The following is a 16,849-nucleotide window of genomic DNA, read 5'->3' on the forward strand; positions in this document are numbered from 1 at the left end:
CCATGCAGCCATGGAGGAGCCTTTCTCTAGCCTTTACCCTGGTTTGAAAGGACAGAGCAGAACCCTGCCCGGACCCGTACTTCTTTCACTGTGATCTAATTGCCATTTAGTCTTTTTTTTTTTGTTTGTTTTTTTTAATATGCTCGGGCTCAGACCTTGCAGGATCGTTGGTGCTTACGCTGATGAGCAGCAGGGCAGGGAGTAGTCAAATGTCTTGAGGAGTTTCAGAAACCTCTCTCTTAGATCTCTGATTCAGGCTCTGGACAGCCTATCTGGTCTGTAGATGGGTTCCTCTCTCTCTCACATAAAACCAAAATAAAACAAAACACCACCACTTCTCCTTGGAAACCACTGTGAAAGTTTCCATATTGAAAATTAATGCAGTATGATTTCTGTGTTAGGCCACTTGGATACACAGAAATAAAAGTGAAACACCGTACTCCATATATTTGTGACTAGCTTTTGAGAGCTTTACTCCCTGATTTGAAGAAAGTAGCACAGCTCCTCGAAGTTAGACCCAAATGTATTACATCAGTGACTTATTTCTACATAAAATGATTGCCACAGCTTTAGCTTCCTATCAGGAACATGCAAACTTGTGTAATAAAAGAACATAAGAACTGCCAGAATGGGTCAAGACCAAGGCTTCATCAAGCCCAATATCCTGTTTCCAACAATGGCCAATCCAGATTACAAGTACCTGGCAGGATCCCAAATAGTAGAGAGATTCCATGTTGCTTACACCCAGGGATAAGCAGTAGCTTTCCTCAAGTCTATCTGCTTAATAGTAGTCTTATGGACTTTTCCCACCAGAAACTTGTCCAAACCTTTTTTAAGTCCAGCTATGTTAACTGATTGTGCCGCAATCTCTGGCAATGAATTCCAGAGCTTTACTGCAAGATGAGTGAAAAAGTGTTTGCTCAGATTTGTTTTAAATGTGCTATTGAGTAGCTTCATGGAGCGTCCCCTAGTCTTTTTATTTTTTTGAAAGAGTAAACAACTGATTCACATTTACCCATTATACTCCACTCATTATTTTATAGACTTCAATCATATCTCCCCTCAGCTGTCTCTTCTGCAAGCTGAAGAGCCCTAACCTCTTTAGCCTTTCCACATAGGGAAGCTGTTCTATCCCCTTTATCATTTTGGCCTCTCTTCTCTGAACCTTTTCCATTTCTGCTATATCTTTTTTTGAAATGTGGTGACCAGAACTGCACAGAGTACTCTAGTTGTGGTCGCAACACTGAGCAATACAGAGGTATCATGATATTCTCTGTTTTATTCTCCTTTCCTTTATTAATAATTCCTAACATTCTATTTGCTTTTTTGACTGCTGCACACTAAGCCAAGAATTTCAATGTATTGTCATAGATTGCTTAAGCCACATGTTTTTCAACACAAGATCCCACCAAACCTTCATTTCCTCCTCATCTTGCCATTGTTACATAGTTCTAAATATTTACCCTTCCCAGATTACTAAACTGACGGGGGCCCCTTTGTAGTGCAGATTTACACAGCCCCCTGGTAATGCAGACATGTTCTCACGCCTTCAGGAAGAAAAACTGGATTTAGAAGATGCTATGCTGACAAGAAGTCAGTGTGAAATTATCAAGTGAAGTAATGTGCAACTGAGTTAAAAGGCAACAAGGGCCTCCCTATTTAATAAAAATATACCCTAATGTACATTTTAAGAAATTTGCATTGGTCTTAAGTTAAAAAAAGGTATATTTTATTTATTTATTCTTTGCTAATTTTAAAAAGACAGTCTTTCCTTTCTATCCAAAACAAGCTCTGCTGCAGATGTGAGCAACAAAAGAACCTCTGTGTGTATTCTCCTTACAGTGAGTTGGGATTTTTCTTGTGAATTCAATGTACCACAGTCCTCTCTGACTCTTACAGTGCTGACAGCCCGTAGAAACGGGAGCAGATGGTAAAGGGCCTCACTCAATTCCAGCAAGGCCAATACAGCTTGGAAAGCATTTAGAAAACAAGTAAAAAAAAAAGAAGCCAAATAACTCATGAGCAATCATATTTGCTGGTAAGTGGTAGATATGCAGAGTTTCCTGCAAATAAAATTCCAAAGATTAGGTTTTTCTAGTTAAATAAAAGCTGCTTACAATTTTTTAAATTTTTTTACATACCTTAAAAGTAAAAGGAGCCCAAACTTGGCTGGCCCCGTAGCTGAGATAGTAAGTGCTACGCACTGCCATGCGGAAGGTCCTGGATTCAGGCCCCAGCTCAGGCCCTCTGCTCCCCAGGTCAAGAGATGCTGCGGAGGCAGTGGTCACAGTCTCCCTGGGGGAGGGGAATCATGGTATTTGCTGAAGGTCCACGATTGCAGGATTCCAGGAGGAGCCCGGGACCATCACTATAATGGCCAGATTAAGCATGGGGGGGAGAATATAAAATAGGGAAAAGCCTCTGGGTAGTTGAGAATGAAGTCTCATGGCGGCCGATCACAGGCCTGGCTCCGCTGGAGCTGGACGCAGAATGCAGCAAGAGGAAGCCTGCCAGAGCAGCGCAGCATTAATGCACATGTTTATTGTAAAGCCTGTGGCTGAATTACTGTTTTGCTGTAAACCGAGGTGATGTGCATTACGTGCCCATCAACTTCGCTGCCTTGCTGCAATGGCCTTCCTTGCTTGACCAAAGTAACTTGGTCTTGAATTCCAATAAGACTGAACTGTTGCAATATTGTACGGAACTACGGAGAGATCCCCCTTGCAAAGCAAAGAGGGACGAGAACCCCTGTCTTTGGGATCAGACCACATTCCATTTGAAATGTCAGCCTTACTTCTCCTGCTGGCACCCAGGAGGGCCAGGTTTTCACTTAATTTTTCTGCAGATGGAAATGTCAGCACCCACAATAAGGCGGAATACAAAATAAACAAAATAAATACATAGGTCGGTTCCTTCCTGATTTGTAGCAAGGTCAAGCATGTTTTTCTACAACAAGGCGAGCTATTTGCAATGATCTTCTCTAGCGTGTTTGCCCAGGTAGAAATTTACATTCAGGAGGGGGCGATGTTGCTGCATTACAGCACCACCAGATCCTGATGCCATACTGAGGGTTTGGTTAGGCAATCTGTGTTTAAAAGGGCAGTGACCCCCGAAAACTACCGGCTGTTCTTCCACAGTCCGGTGTAACCCTTGGCACACACAGTTTGCAAAGTTCCCCCACAAACTCGTGTCTACACATCAAAAATTGTAACTTTATTGTTGAACTAGATGTACCTTGCTATTTTCTGAATCCCTCCTGACTCATTGTGGCATGAAATGAGGATGCCCTGTGCACGGAGGCCACAGCTCCTTCAGGAACTTGTGGTCTCCATGGAAAGCGCCATTCAAACTGAGGCGGCCCATGTATGCCTTCAGCTCCCGCAGCGTAGCCAGAATACATCTCCTGGCTGGACCCAAGGGTAACATGGGTGCACATTAGGCATGCAGGTCTGAGATATGATAAGCTATATTCTTATAGATAAATATTAGAGTGCACTTGACAACAGATTTCAATATAGTCTGCAACAGAAATCATATGTTGGGGTGAAACTTTTTAATTTTAAACTCAATGATTTCAAGCGCTCACCAGTGCTAAACCATGTATTTCAATTTTATTAATGATGTCTTATAGTAACATAGAGGTCCACATTCAGACACAGTCTGGCTAGTAAAGTTAGCCAGATAAACTTATTCAGCTAACTTTGGAGGTATATTCAATAGTAAAACTGCACTATTGAATATAGCCAGCAATCTTAAAGTTAACAGACAACTATAGCGCCAAACAGGGCAGCTCTTTGGCCCGACCAGACAAACAGTTACATCATCCAGCTAACTTAGCTAACTTTACCGGCTAACTCAACTCCTCCCAGTTACAACCCTGGAATGCCCCTAACTAGAATTTAGCTGGAAAATATTCATTTAGCCGGCTAAATGCGTTTGAATATGGACCTCATGGTAAAGTTAGCATGTAGCACATTTAAAATTAATCAGAGAAAGTTCTTTTTCACTCAACGCACAATTAAACTCTGGAATTTGTTGCCAGGGGATGTGGTTAGTGCAGTTAGTGTAGCTGTGTTTAAAAAAGGAATGGATAAGTTCTTGGAGGAGAAGTCCATTACCTGCTATTAATTAAGTTGACTTAGAAAACAGCCACAGCTATTAATTGCATCAGTAGCACGGGATAGACTTAGTGTTTGGGTAATTGCCAGGTACTTGTAACCTGGATTGGCCACTGTTGGAAACAGGATGCTGGGCTTGATGGACTCTTGGTCTGACCCAGTATGGCATGTTCTTATGTTCTAATGACAGCAGATACAAACAAGTGATTCATCCAGTCTGCCCAGCAAGGTATTCAGGGTTGTAACTGCTGCCCTGTGCTGGTTATCTCCTCATTTGCCATTCTGTGCAGGATACTCCCATTCAGAAAAGTTACCATGTTATCCCAATGCTTCATTTTTATTCTCTTGTCACTGGGGATCCTGTGTTTATCCCACGCCCTTTTGAATTCCAACACCACCACCTCCCCTTCAGGAAGCATTCCAGACGTCCACCACTCTTTCTTATGAAAACATATTTCCTGACTATACCCTCCTGGAGTTTCATGTCCCAACCCCTAGGTCTACAGCTTCCTTTCCATTGGAAAAAGTTTGTCTCATGTACACTTTTAATACCTTTCAGATATTTAAAAGTCTGTATCATATTTTCTGGTCTTGCCTCTCTTCTCAAAAGACAGTATCCAATATCTTAAACATGACCAGATGCTAGTTTACTATACAGACAAACATTTCAGTACACATCACAATATCCTGAAAGTTGTTTTAAAACCTTGTGGAATGGGGTGCTGAGGCAAGGAGCTGGTTGTGGCCATTTCTGAAAGTAAGTCACGTAGCTAGAGCCATAAAATGTTGAAAAATGTTTGAGAAAGAACTTTGATAAGTGAGAATGAATGTGTTTTCATATTCAGGAGAGATCCACTGAAGAAGGCGGGTGCTGCCGCCGAAACATCGTCGATGTCGGGAGTGTGTATGTAACAGCGGCACTGTGAACTGAATGAACAGCGTAAAGAACTGAGATAAGCATTTAAATGTTTTTGAGATTTGAATTGATCAAAAACTGAGAATTTGAAAGAAATCTTTTGAGGAGAGCACTTAAGGTGTGGGTAAAAATTTAAATGTTGCACGAGAGATAGGTTTTTAATAGTGAATCACGTGATGGGGTTTTTAAAATAAGAAACTGGGAAAGAGCAAATGAGGTGACTGTGTGCCATATACACGATACTGGTTGTAGCCCTGTAAGGGCAAGAGCCAGGCGACTGTGAAGGCACAATCATTCTGATACAATTTCCCAAAAAAATATTTGTGTGTTAGCAAGGGTAAAATATAATTCCTCCTTTTTGGAGCAGTGTTTTGAGTTATAGAATTAACAAGGAGGATTTTTGAAGCCTTATACTAGAGGTTTTTTATGACAAAATATTTACCATAGTTTAGCAGTTTTTTGTGAATAGGCCCCATTGCAAATAATTATGTTTTGGTGTGTTACCCCTTAACACAGCTTTGTGAATAGGGGCTATAGTATTTGCTGTGAATTTTGAATTTTTTTTGACAAGATATCTAAAACTCTTAAAAGGGTTACAGTCATTAAAGGTTTAGAACTATTGCCCTAGAATAAAATATATCCTCCTATTAGGAGGTGCAGATAGGAAAAAAACAAAACAAAACAAGCCAGACTGATACAGTTCTCTACATAAAAACTATACCTCACCTCAGATGCACATGCAAAACACAAACAGACCCTCAGCAAATACAGAATAAGTCTCCACAAATCAGAAATAGAAATATGTAGATAACATCTGAACTGGAAACCCTGAGACACCAGACTCTGCCTGCAAAACAACACTGGAGAAATAGAAAGCAGAATTGCTTACCTGTAACAGGTGTTCTCCGAGGACAGCACGATGTTAGTCCTCTCACATGGGTGACTTCATCCAATGGAGACCAGCATGGAAAAGTTATTTCAAAGTTTCCAGAACTTTGACTGAGCCTCTCTGAGCATGCTCATGCATGCATTATACCTTGCATCCACGCAGGGTCCCCGCAGTCTTATAACATAGAATTCCAATAAAATACTAATAAAAATATTACCTACAAAGTCAAAACCCAACTTCAGCAGGCAGACTAGTATGCCAGCAGTGCAGATTTTAGTTGTTCTTGCACTGCTGGCATACTAGTACAATTGATTGGAGGAAACACATCATTGATTGGAGTAGTGGAGGTAAATTAGAATATTTTTAATGCAAAATTTATTTTGCTTTCATTGCTAAAAGTATGTTTCTAATTTGAATCTTTTGTGTTTTAGATGTTTATCTGTTGTCACCTTTTAATTATTTTTAACCAAAACGTTTTTGTCATTTTTTGTCTTATTATGATGCTTTGATTTTAGATCTTTACAATGTTTGAAAAGGATGTTTATTCTTTTATATAAAATTATTTTTAATATTCGTAAGATCTTAATAATATTATTTTTGATTGATTTTTGATTATTCACTCTGTTTGTAGCCCCTGAGGCAGCGGCTGTAAAGCTGCGAACCTCGGCCTGAGTCGAGCGATTTTATTTGACACGTCTCTGCACCAATAAAGCGTTGAAAAAAGATCCAGGCATCTATTCCTTTGTGTTCACCTATTTGAGACTTTGTGCCTGCCCCCGTCCTGGTCCTCGCTGCCTCCTGAGTGCTACATGCCCAATTGCCAACATAGTAAAGTTGGTTTAGGAACTATGCTCCTTACCCGAGAATTGCCAGGGCTCATGGGAGGGGGCTGTCCCCTTGATGAGGGGGAGACAGCCACCTGGTTCAAGCAGCATATAAAACTGGAGCTGGGGGGAGGCAGGGGGTCTTAAGAAACAGGGGAGCAAAAGCAGCATTTTAGTGCTTGTACCAGGTCAAGGATGGGGAGTGCTGCAGGGACAAAAGCTCATGCTTCTGACACTGGCTCCTCCCCAATGCAGCCTGGCTAAGAGGCACTCTGAGGCAGGGGAAGACTGGAAAGCAGGGAACTGTGAATCAATTTTCCAATCTGAAATGAACATTGATGAAGGTTGGAGATGGAGTGGGGGGGGGGGGGGAGGGGAGGAGGTGATGGTGGATGGGTGTGTGTGTGTGTGTGTGTGTGTGTGTGTGTGTGTGAGTGAGAGACAGACAATGATTGGAGGTGACTAGTGTGTAAAAGAGATTGGTTGGGGGAGGTGATTAGTGTGTGAAAGAGAGAGACTGATCGGGATGACTGGTGGAAGAGAAAGAGAGAGTGGTTGGGGGGGGGGGGGTGACTGGTATGTGTGTGAAAAAGAGACACTGGTCATGTATTTTATTGGCTATTAGTTTCCAGAGGGGGGGTGCCTACCCCTCCAAGGTTGAAGAAAGTGGCCTGATTTAGACCATAAGGCTAAGGATCCTGAGGATCAAGCTTCAGCAGCTACTGCTGCTTCTGATATGTTCTACTCATCTACTGGCCTGCAAGGGAGAGGAGTAGGAGACTTGCTGGAGAGGGTAAGTAAAGATGGTTTTCTTAAAGTTATTTTTCTTGATTGACTGCTGTTATAATTATTGGGTATTATGTGATATCTGTTGTTTTGAAATAATTTATTGGTATTTGAAGAATTTTTAATTTTTTATATGAGTGGCTTTCTTTGTTTTTCTTGATTGACTTCTGTTTTAATTATCAGGTATTATGTGATGTGTCTGCTGTTTTGAAATAATTTATTTATATTTGGAAAATGTTTAAATGAGTTTTTAATTACTGGATATTCTATTCATCAGCTGTTTTGAAACATGTATTGTTTATTTGTATAGTTTTACATTTGTTTTACACTTTTTGATTTTGTTTGATGTATGAGGAATGAATAATCAGAAGTGCGCAGATAAAAACTGAACTGGAAACAGCAAGAAGCTAGACTGTATGCAGTGCAACAAAAACATTAACTTTATAGTTACTTTAATTTGTATCTGGTGAGGCTCTATCTGTGTTCTGCCTGAGGAAGAGGCTGAACACAGCATGGAACTCAGATCAATGTTTCTGTAGTAGTAGATGCTTGTGAATTGCATGCTTTGCTTCTGAGTGAATATTTCATTTCCTCCTTCATTTCTGTTACTATTAGTTTTTTTTTACTTTCTTATAGATTTTACAACAGCCATGGATATTTTTGTAATAAAAAAAAAAAAAAGCCAGACTAACAACCAAGCTCGAGTAGTGCAGTTTCACTGGATGAGAGCAGCAGTGCAGACGTGAATGTCTTAGTTAGTGATGTCACAGATATCAAATCAAAAACCGGCAAAGCACATTGTCGTAAATAAAGTGAGGGGTATTTAAAATTTGGCTTTACATGGACCGGAAAAGAAGACAATCCCAAACCACAGTGTCTTGGTGTGTGGCATGAATCTGTCAAACCAATCAATGGTACCCAACAAACTTAAGAGGCATTTAGAGCAGAACCATAAACATGTTGCCTATAAGTCGGTAGCTTACTTTTGTCACCTCCTTTTCTCATTTAAAAAATCCTCGAACATGATGAAAAAATCATTTGAAGATATCCGAGAAAGCTCTCTTGGCTTCGTTCAAAGTTGCAAAATTAATAGCCGAAAAAAAGAAAGCACATAATATTGGGGAGGAACTGATTTTACCAGCATGCAAAGAAATTGTTCAAATAATGCTTGGTTCTGCAGCAGCGGAAGAAGATTCAAAGGTGCCCTTGTCAAATGACAATTCATCGACATGCCTGAGGATATTGAAAGTAATGTTAATCCAAAATTGCAGGCAAGTAAAAAGTTTGCCTTGCAATTAGATGAAAGCACTGATATCAGTGGCAAAGCTCAGTTAATCTCCTTTGTAAGATTTGTGGATAGATCAGAAATTATGGAACAATTTCTGTTTTGTCGAGAGCTAAAGGCAAGAACAACTGGTGCTGATATTTTTAATGCAGTAAATACCTACATTCGAGAAAACAATCTGCTTTGGCATTACTGTGTTTGTTTGCTCAGATGGTGCAGCAGCTATGACAGAGCAAATCAAAGGATTCCTCAGCCTTGCAAAAAAAGAAAACCCCACTTTGATTACAACACACTGTTTTTTTACATCAAGAAGCGCTTATGGTGAAAAGCACAGATGGAGGCAAATTGGGAGAGGTTCTTAAAATTGTCATCAATATGATCAACTATATAAAAAGTCGCCCAGTGAAATGCAGATTATTTGAAAAACTGTGCGAAGAAATGGGTGCAGAACACACAGTTTTGTTGCTACCTACTGAAATCTGGTGGCTTTCAAGAGGCAAAATGCTGAATCCTGTCTTGGAACGTCAGACCGAACTATTCCTATACTTTGAGAGAGAGAAACCTGAGTTTTCTGAAAAATTTAAAGACAGGCTGTGGTGTGCAGGGTTGGCTTATCTTGCTGATGTTTTCCACAAACTTAATTCTTTGAATGCTAGTATGCAGGGCCGAAAAGAAAATGTCGTCATCTCAGCAAGTGATAAAATGAATAGTTTCTCAAAAAAAAAATCACGATGTGGATATTAGCAGTTAAACATGGTGATCTGTCCAGTTTTCCATCTGCAATGAATGGAAAAAGAGACAGGACAAAAAGTTCAGTTTAAAAATTTGATCTCTGTTCACTTGTCATCTCTTCAAGCAGGGTTGAAAAACTATTTCCCATCTATCTCAACCACTAGAATAGAGTGGGTGATTTCACCATTTGGAACATCTGGTGAACGCAATATCAACACAGCATCAAACTTAACTTCTATAGAAAAAGAAGAGTTAATTGATATATCTTCGGATATCAAGTTAAAATCAATATTCCTCGACTGCTCTGTTGATTCATTCTGGATTTCTCTGAAAGATGAGTACTCCGCAATCTCAAATAAGGCTTTGGATATTCTAATTCCGATTTTGACACCATACCTATGTGAGGCTCCATTTTCAACTCTTAAAACAATGAAGACAAAAGAATAGGTCAACACTTCTTGACATTGAAGTGAGATGCGTATAAGTTTGTCTACTATTCAACCCCGTATTGAAAAACTGATCCCAGATTTCTCACTGAAGCAGTATGCAAAGACTTTTTTTTTTTAAATTGTTTTTAATAACTTTAATTTCAATAACAGTGTGTTCAGACAAGGTTCATTTATTTTATTGGGACATTCCCATTCCAATTAAGAAGAAGCTCTATGCAAGAACACTTGACACTGTGCTAAAGGAGAAAGAAACCATGGCATTACTAATAGGAGCATGAATACCTGTGTTACTTATGGAGAGAGCTCATTAATTACCAAGAGGTACAGTCAGAGACCCCTAAAAAAGGTTGTAGAAAGCTACAGACGTAGTCTACTTATACTGGTCACTACTATCCTGATTTAAAAAGAGCATGCGACAAAAGCTTGATGCAAGCAAACTGGACATTGTAGTAAAAGAGAAAAAAAGACAAGCATGGCATTGCTGACAGGAGCATCAGTACCAAGCAAATAGTGTGCTACATATGGAAAGAGCTCATCATTTACCAAGAGGTACAATCAGAGGTACAATCAGAGACTCAAAAAAAGGTTGCACAAGGCTAAAGAAATAGTCTACTTGTACTGGTCTCTACCATCCGTCCTGATTTAAAAAGAACTTCCAAGTGTAACTGATAGAATTGTAGAGACTGAAGAAGTTGTGATCACCTGGGACATTCACATTCCAACTGAAAAAACTTGATGTAAGCTAAATGGATTTTGTAATAAAGGAGAAAAATACAAGAATGGTACTTAAGCTCCTGTTAGCAATGCCAAGCACCTACTGTGTTACGTATGGAAAGAGATCATCAAGTACCAAAACATGAATTGGAGACAAAAAAAGGTTACAGAAAGATAGCCTTAAATACGATTATATATCACCACCAACTTGATTATAAAGAATCTCTAAGAACACTTGGATATGTTGCCTGTACATATTATACCCTATGAAGTCCAGGAGGCAGGTCACTTGGCACAATGCAAGTGTTAAGAAAAGAACAAGAGGTAAATCTGAGAGATTGAAAGCATATCCAGCATAGCCTGAGATGTATGAGTGACGTTCATTCCTGCCAATAACAGGTATGGATAAGTTTCTTTTAAAAGTGATGCTGCTGATGCTCTCCTCACCATGTGGGAGTGCAGGAAAGGAGGTTGGGGATGCTGGGCAGGAAGAGGTGGGAGAGAGAGTGTGGGGCTGCTGAGCAGGGTGGGAAAAAGGGGTTGGGCGTATCTGGGCAGGGAGAGTTGACTGAGCACAGGAGAGGATGCGGGAAGGTGAGGGAATGTTGGGCAGGAATGTGAATGTGAGGGAGAGATTACTGAAAGGGAATAATTAATTTGGAGAAGTGAAGGATGATGGGGGCATGCAGAAGTGACGTGGTGCAAGATCCATAATATGTCAGTTTTGGGAATGTGCATTTCTTCTATCCTTGCTTAATGCAGGTGGAAATATATTTGTTTCCATTTTTCCAGTTTTGCACTGCAAGCAGAGTGGCTTTTTGGGGTTTCCATTCCAGCTTTTGTCTCCACATTGGTGAAGGTCGGTTGTGTGTGTATGTGACAAAGGTGAGTTATTTTACTAGCACATAGAGATGTGTCTCACTCTTATTTGTTGTGTTTTCTCAAGAGGACATGCATTAGTGGTGAACTATGCCTGGTAGTAGAGGGAGTTTGTGTGCTGTTACTGAGATGACACCAGAATCAGAATATCTTTTGTTTGTATGATAAGCTGTACAGGGAATGTCTTAGTTCTGCTCTGCACTCATTGCTGGGGGTTGAGGGGATTCCTGTGGATGCAGAGTGTACGTTTAACATTTCGCCCGGTGATGGTCACGTGTTCAACGTGTCATGCCTGTGAGCATCATCTGTCAGGTGTGTCCCGACAGAAAAAAGGTTGAGAAGCACTACCTGGAGGTCTGGGCAAACTGGTGGAGTATTTGGCAATACTGGTAATTTCATTTACATGCGCATGTTTTAAATATGCCGATTCACACAGGTAAATACCACTTTATTTTCACGCAGAAAATATACACTTTTCACATAGGTAGGAGAACTCTATGCTTTCAATGCATTGCATATATTCGTGTGTAAGCATTTATACGAGCGCAGATTGTGGAATATAGATATGCATAATTTGTGATACGCAGGGGTTATAAAATACGATGGTAAAACTACAGGCATATATGTTGACGCATGCAGTTGTTTGAAAGTTATCCTCAATGTCTTTAGCCATTGTCTGACTATACACCTGCTATAGAGCTTTATGCCAGACTCTGACATTTCTGCCTCTCCTGGTAGCAATATCCGTGAGGTTATCAGGGCATGGTGACAGCTGTGGTTCCCTGGACTGGGAAGCTTTAGGTCCACCTCTACCATGTCGGCCATGAAATGCTCATCTTCCTTGTATGACTGGAGGACTTGGCATCCTAACCCTTAACTCCTCACTCCTGAATGAACTTTCATGGGAAATGTGATCTCCAGATTCAGAGCATTCATCCACCCTAGAAGAAAGTCTGGATCACCATCAATGGAATACTCCTCAGAGAATGAATTACTGCTATTATCCATGAAAGACAGCCTGACCACAGACCTATGACAACCAACACGGGCCCTGACACACAGACAAAAGGGGGAAAAAAGCACAGGACGGTTTCTACAGCCAAGTGCATAAGCAAAGCACGTCCAGCAACACTGTCTGAATTTTCAAGAAGGCTCGTTGCCTAGTAAAAATGTTGCTAGCAGTACATTTTCTATGGGTTATCATAAAGCTTGGGGATAACTGCACAGAGAACAACAGATACTACCATAAGAAGCTTGCTGAGCAGAATGGATGGACCATTTGGTCCTTTTCAGTCGTCATTACTGTGTTATATTACATTTCTTCAGGCATGAAGCTTCACTTCCTTGACTCTCTGGACTTTAGAAAAATAGCATAATGGCACAAGGAATTGTAAGAAATAAAACAACACTCTCTCCCCCTCCCTACATACACCCACTTCAATAAAAAAAATGCAGGCCTGACAGCTTTGCCAAGTCAGAAATAGGACAGGATTCTCACCCACCTTCTGGAAAGTGCAGGCAGAGACAGACATTATCATCATCTTTAAACCATGGCAGAGAAGCAAACAGAAGTACTCATTGAGGCAGAGTTCATTGTACGTAAGATCTGTCCTCTTTGGTAACCGATTCCTCTTTTTCTCCTGCTTCTCCTTCCTTGCATGTACTAATGGGGCAAAGAAACCCAAACTTATATATGCAAGAGGTAAAAATGCTTGTGACTTTTTTTGAGAGCTCAAAGAGGAAGGTCATCATAAGGGTACTGTTGGTATCTTCCCAGATGTTCAAACATGGGAGGTGATAATGAAAATTTATGAGGGCAAAGGTGACACATGGATCAAAGAACGGTAGCGGATTACAGGTAGAAAAGCAAGGTTTTGTTTCCCGCAAAAGGGCACGTTGCTTCTAAGCATAACAAAACTCAGGTTATGATGAACTTTGAACACATCTTGATAAAAAAACAAACCCAAAAACCCCATGCTGAGTCATCTCCGGAATCAGAAGCATAAGTATGATTGTAATACTGGGCATCACGCAAGTTAACCTCGAATTTGCCAGGATTATAAGCCATGCCTCCATCCCGATTTTATCTTCCAAACGAGCTCATCCTGCCCTCCTCTCCCCTTCCTACCTACCCACAAGGAAAAAGTATCACTCCTGCACCCAATCCCTGACAATACATGTTTCTTCTCAGCCCCGCTCCCAGCACTGCTCTGCCAGAGGCAGTGCTGAAAACCTAAACTTGAACGGAAGCTTACACCTCTGGCAGAGCCGTGCTGGAGGCGCCGGGAGTGGGGCTCCCAGCTGAGAAGAAACATGTACTGTCAGGGATGGGGTGCAAGACTGACACTTTTTACTTGTGGGTGGGTGGGAAGAGAGGAAGGCAGGACGAGCTCGTTTGGAAGGTAAAATCGGGATGGAGCCCAGCTTACAATCCAGGGCAAATCGATGCTATTTTAAAAGGTTTGGCACGGGAGGATAGGGTTAGGATAACACTCGAATGGGAAAATCTATTCGTGTGAGGGTACAGCTGGACTCCCTGCAGGGATCTGTTTGGACTCTACAAGGTCCAAATTCAGTAGACCAGTTAGTGGACAAATTATCCGCCTAACGTTAGCCAGATAACTTGTCCCACTGAATATATCAGCCTAAAGTTATCTGGCTACATATTAGCTGGATAACAATAAAACCTTACCGGCTTTGTTTGAGTATAGCCGGGTAGGTTGTTTTTTTAGTTATCTGGGCTTGTGTGGCTGGATAAAGTGATACTTAACAAGATATCTTGAAATGATATCCAGCTAAGTAGCACTGCAGTGCCTCTCTCTCAACCACTACAAATCTGCAGGTGCTATGCAATTCTCACTAGCACTTGTATACTGGAAGCACAGAGTGAAAATGGCTTGTAGTGCTTGGGAAGGAGAGAGAAAGTATAAATGAAAGAGGTGACACGAAGGAGGGGGCTGTCAAGTACCATAACACTCAGCTATGAAATGTCATATGATTTATGTGCAATTCAAACATCATTTGACATAGCCAATAGTGGTTCCCATCAATCTTCCAGAGTTGGATTGCAATCGTTGCCATTCAAAGAAATAGCCAACCATTCAAATATTTACCAGGGGAAGGGGGATTTTTTTTGGATTGTGATCTAAGTGAAATTAACACCCCCAGATAGGATACAAAAAACGGCGTCACTAGAAAATACCCAGAGCACAATCATCGTGATCCAGAAATCAGCTCATCTTTATTAAAAATGGGATAAGAAAAGGGAAGGGACAGAAACGCAATCCGAGGAGGAAACCTGGTTGAGCTGTGGTTTGCTGGCATTCCAGTTACTGACTCATTAGTGACTAATTGTGTGCTTAAGGAAAGAGCAATTAAACCCAGCTTTCTTTAATAAGACATGGGGCTTTAATGTGGGCGCAACATTTCAGCAATGTCATCATCTTTAAGAAGGATCCCCTCTCCACTGATTATTAGGGGAAATTAACAGCAGACCAGCCCAATTAATTGCACTCAACTGCTAAGGAAATAAATTGTTGACTGGAGAAGGGGGGAGAGGGGAATTGCACTGGGAGGGGTGGTTGGGAAGAGAAAGGATCGTACCGCAGGAAGGAAGGAGAGAAAGGCAGGAGTGTTCAAGGTGGGAGAGGAGAGAGGGGGGGGCCCCCCTTCACAGGCCGATTCATCCTGGGGTCCACCCGCCCCATGGCCCCGCCATGCTTCCGTGTTTACGAGCTTCAGAAATGCGTGCATGAAGCTCCGACCTTGAGGCAAATAATTTAGGAGGCAATTTTTACTAATGCACTTGGTGGCAAAAGTAGGTGGCTACTTTTGTACCTGCGTACTTTCAGCTAGTTTTTCATGGGCAAGTGCTCCGGTGCTTTCCCTTTTAAAATCTGCTCGCGTACACATGCGTGTACAAAAGTACCTGTGCACTTTGCTCCTGCTGTTTCTGCAAATGGGAAAATATTCAATAGATGCACACAGTTTTCGCCCCCGATCAAGTTACACCCTTGAAATGCTTACCTTCAGAGTGGATAACTAGCCACCCAGTGAAACTACCTAGTATGGGCATGCAGCTAGATCCCTTTTGAAAAGTGTTCACTTAACAGTTAGTTTGTTCATAGGAACATGGTAAATGACAACTTCATCTGCCTCCACCCTATATCCTTCCAGAGGTCCCCAAAAGTGGATACAATAGGTTAGATGAAGTCTCACCAATGAGCTCTACGACAGCATAATCGCTATTTTTCTTTTTTTTTTAAACTGGTTGTATCGCTTCCTATGCACTCCCTAACATCTCTACATTGTTGGACTATTTTACCACCTTGAAATCATCAGATATCTTCATCCTGAAGTCTGTTTCCTACTCTGGGGACATTTCAGAAAGCATTTGAAAAAGTTCCTCATGACAGATTCTTGTGGAAATTAAAGTGTCATGGGATGCCTATACCTCAAATCCATAATTCTGCATTTTTATTTTTTATTATTTTTTTTTTTTTTAGTATCAAAACCCAGTGGCCAAGCAGCCACCTACGCCTTGAACTTTCTTTGATTCCTATTTTCAGGCTGTGAGAATTTGGGTATTTGGAGCGTCAGGAGGAGAAGCCAAACGCATATTCTCCATTAACGCCCTCCGTTACCAAACATCCACAAACAGCTCATGCACCAAACAGCAACTGTTGCAAAGGCGTGTCTGTATCTGGCAAAATCTGAATATTTCTCACTATTTAGCCTCCAGAGGCCAAAATGAGCGTGGGTGAATCGAGCCCATGGTTGCCAGGTGACCAGACAGAAGTACTCAAATCAGAATAGGTTCACGAGCACTCCACAGCCTGAATGTCTGGTCAGAGCAAACAAAGATCTGAGGAAAAGCTACACTGAAAAGGGGAAGGAGAAACACAACTGTACACAAAATACCTGAACAGCACTAATGAGAAAGGAAATGTATGAGGAGGAGATGAATTTTGTGGTAAATAGTTTTTATTAACGTTTGTCACCCTGAAGATGGGAATTTTAATTTATGAACTAAGTTGATGGACAGATTCTAAGCTGTTGTCTTCTTACGAAAAATGCCAAGTCACACAGCCGCTGGGCAAGTGATAGCAGGTGAACATTTGCCCCCTGTCATAATAAACAGCTGCTTTTTACGCCAGCTAGTTATACAGAAGTAGGAGGTCAGAGGAAGTAACTAAGAGTCTGGGCATTCACATCCCCGGGTCCATCTGGCAAGCTGGATGTTCAAGCAATGAGCACA

General features: G+C 41.2%; 1 protein-coding gene across 7 annotated transcripts in view; it reads right to left on the reverse strand.

The window, feature by feature from the left end:
* Positions 1 to 16,849, reverse strand: part of DISP1 (dispatched RND transporter family member 1) — a 429,672-nt gene that overhangs the window by 243,106 nt on the left and 169,717 nt on the right. For 2 of the 7 annotated variants that reach the window (XM_029593125.1, XM_029593124.1), the window contains one exon: positions 13,095 to 13,255. The exons of the other annotated variants lie outside the window; for them this stretch is intronic. The gene's annotated coding sequence lies outside the window, so the exon portion shown is untranslated. The remainder of the gene's footprint in view (positions 1 to 13,094; positions 13,256 to 16,849) is intronic. 7 annotated transcript variants of the gene reach the window in all.

Source organism: Rhinatrema bivittatum, chromosome 3 (assembly GCF_901001135.1).
Source record: "Rhinatrema bivittatum chromosome 3, aRhiBiv1.1, whole genome shotgun sequence".
Classification (NCBI taxonomy): Eukaryota; Metazoa; Chordata; class Amphibia; order Gymnophiona; family Rhinatrematidae; genus Rhinatrema; species Rhinatrema bivittatum.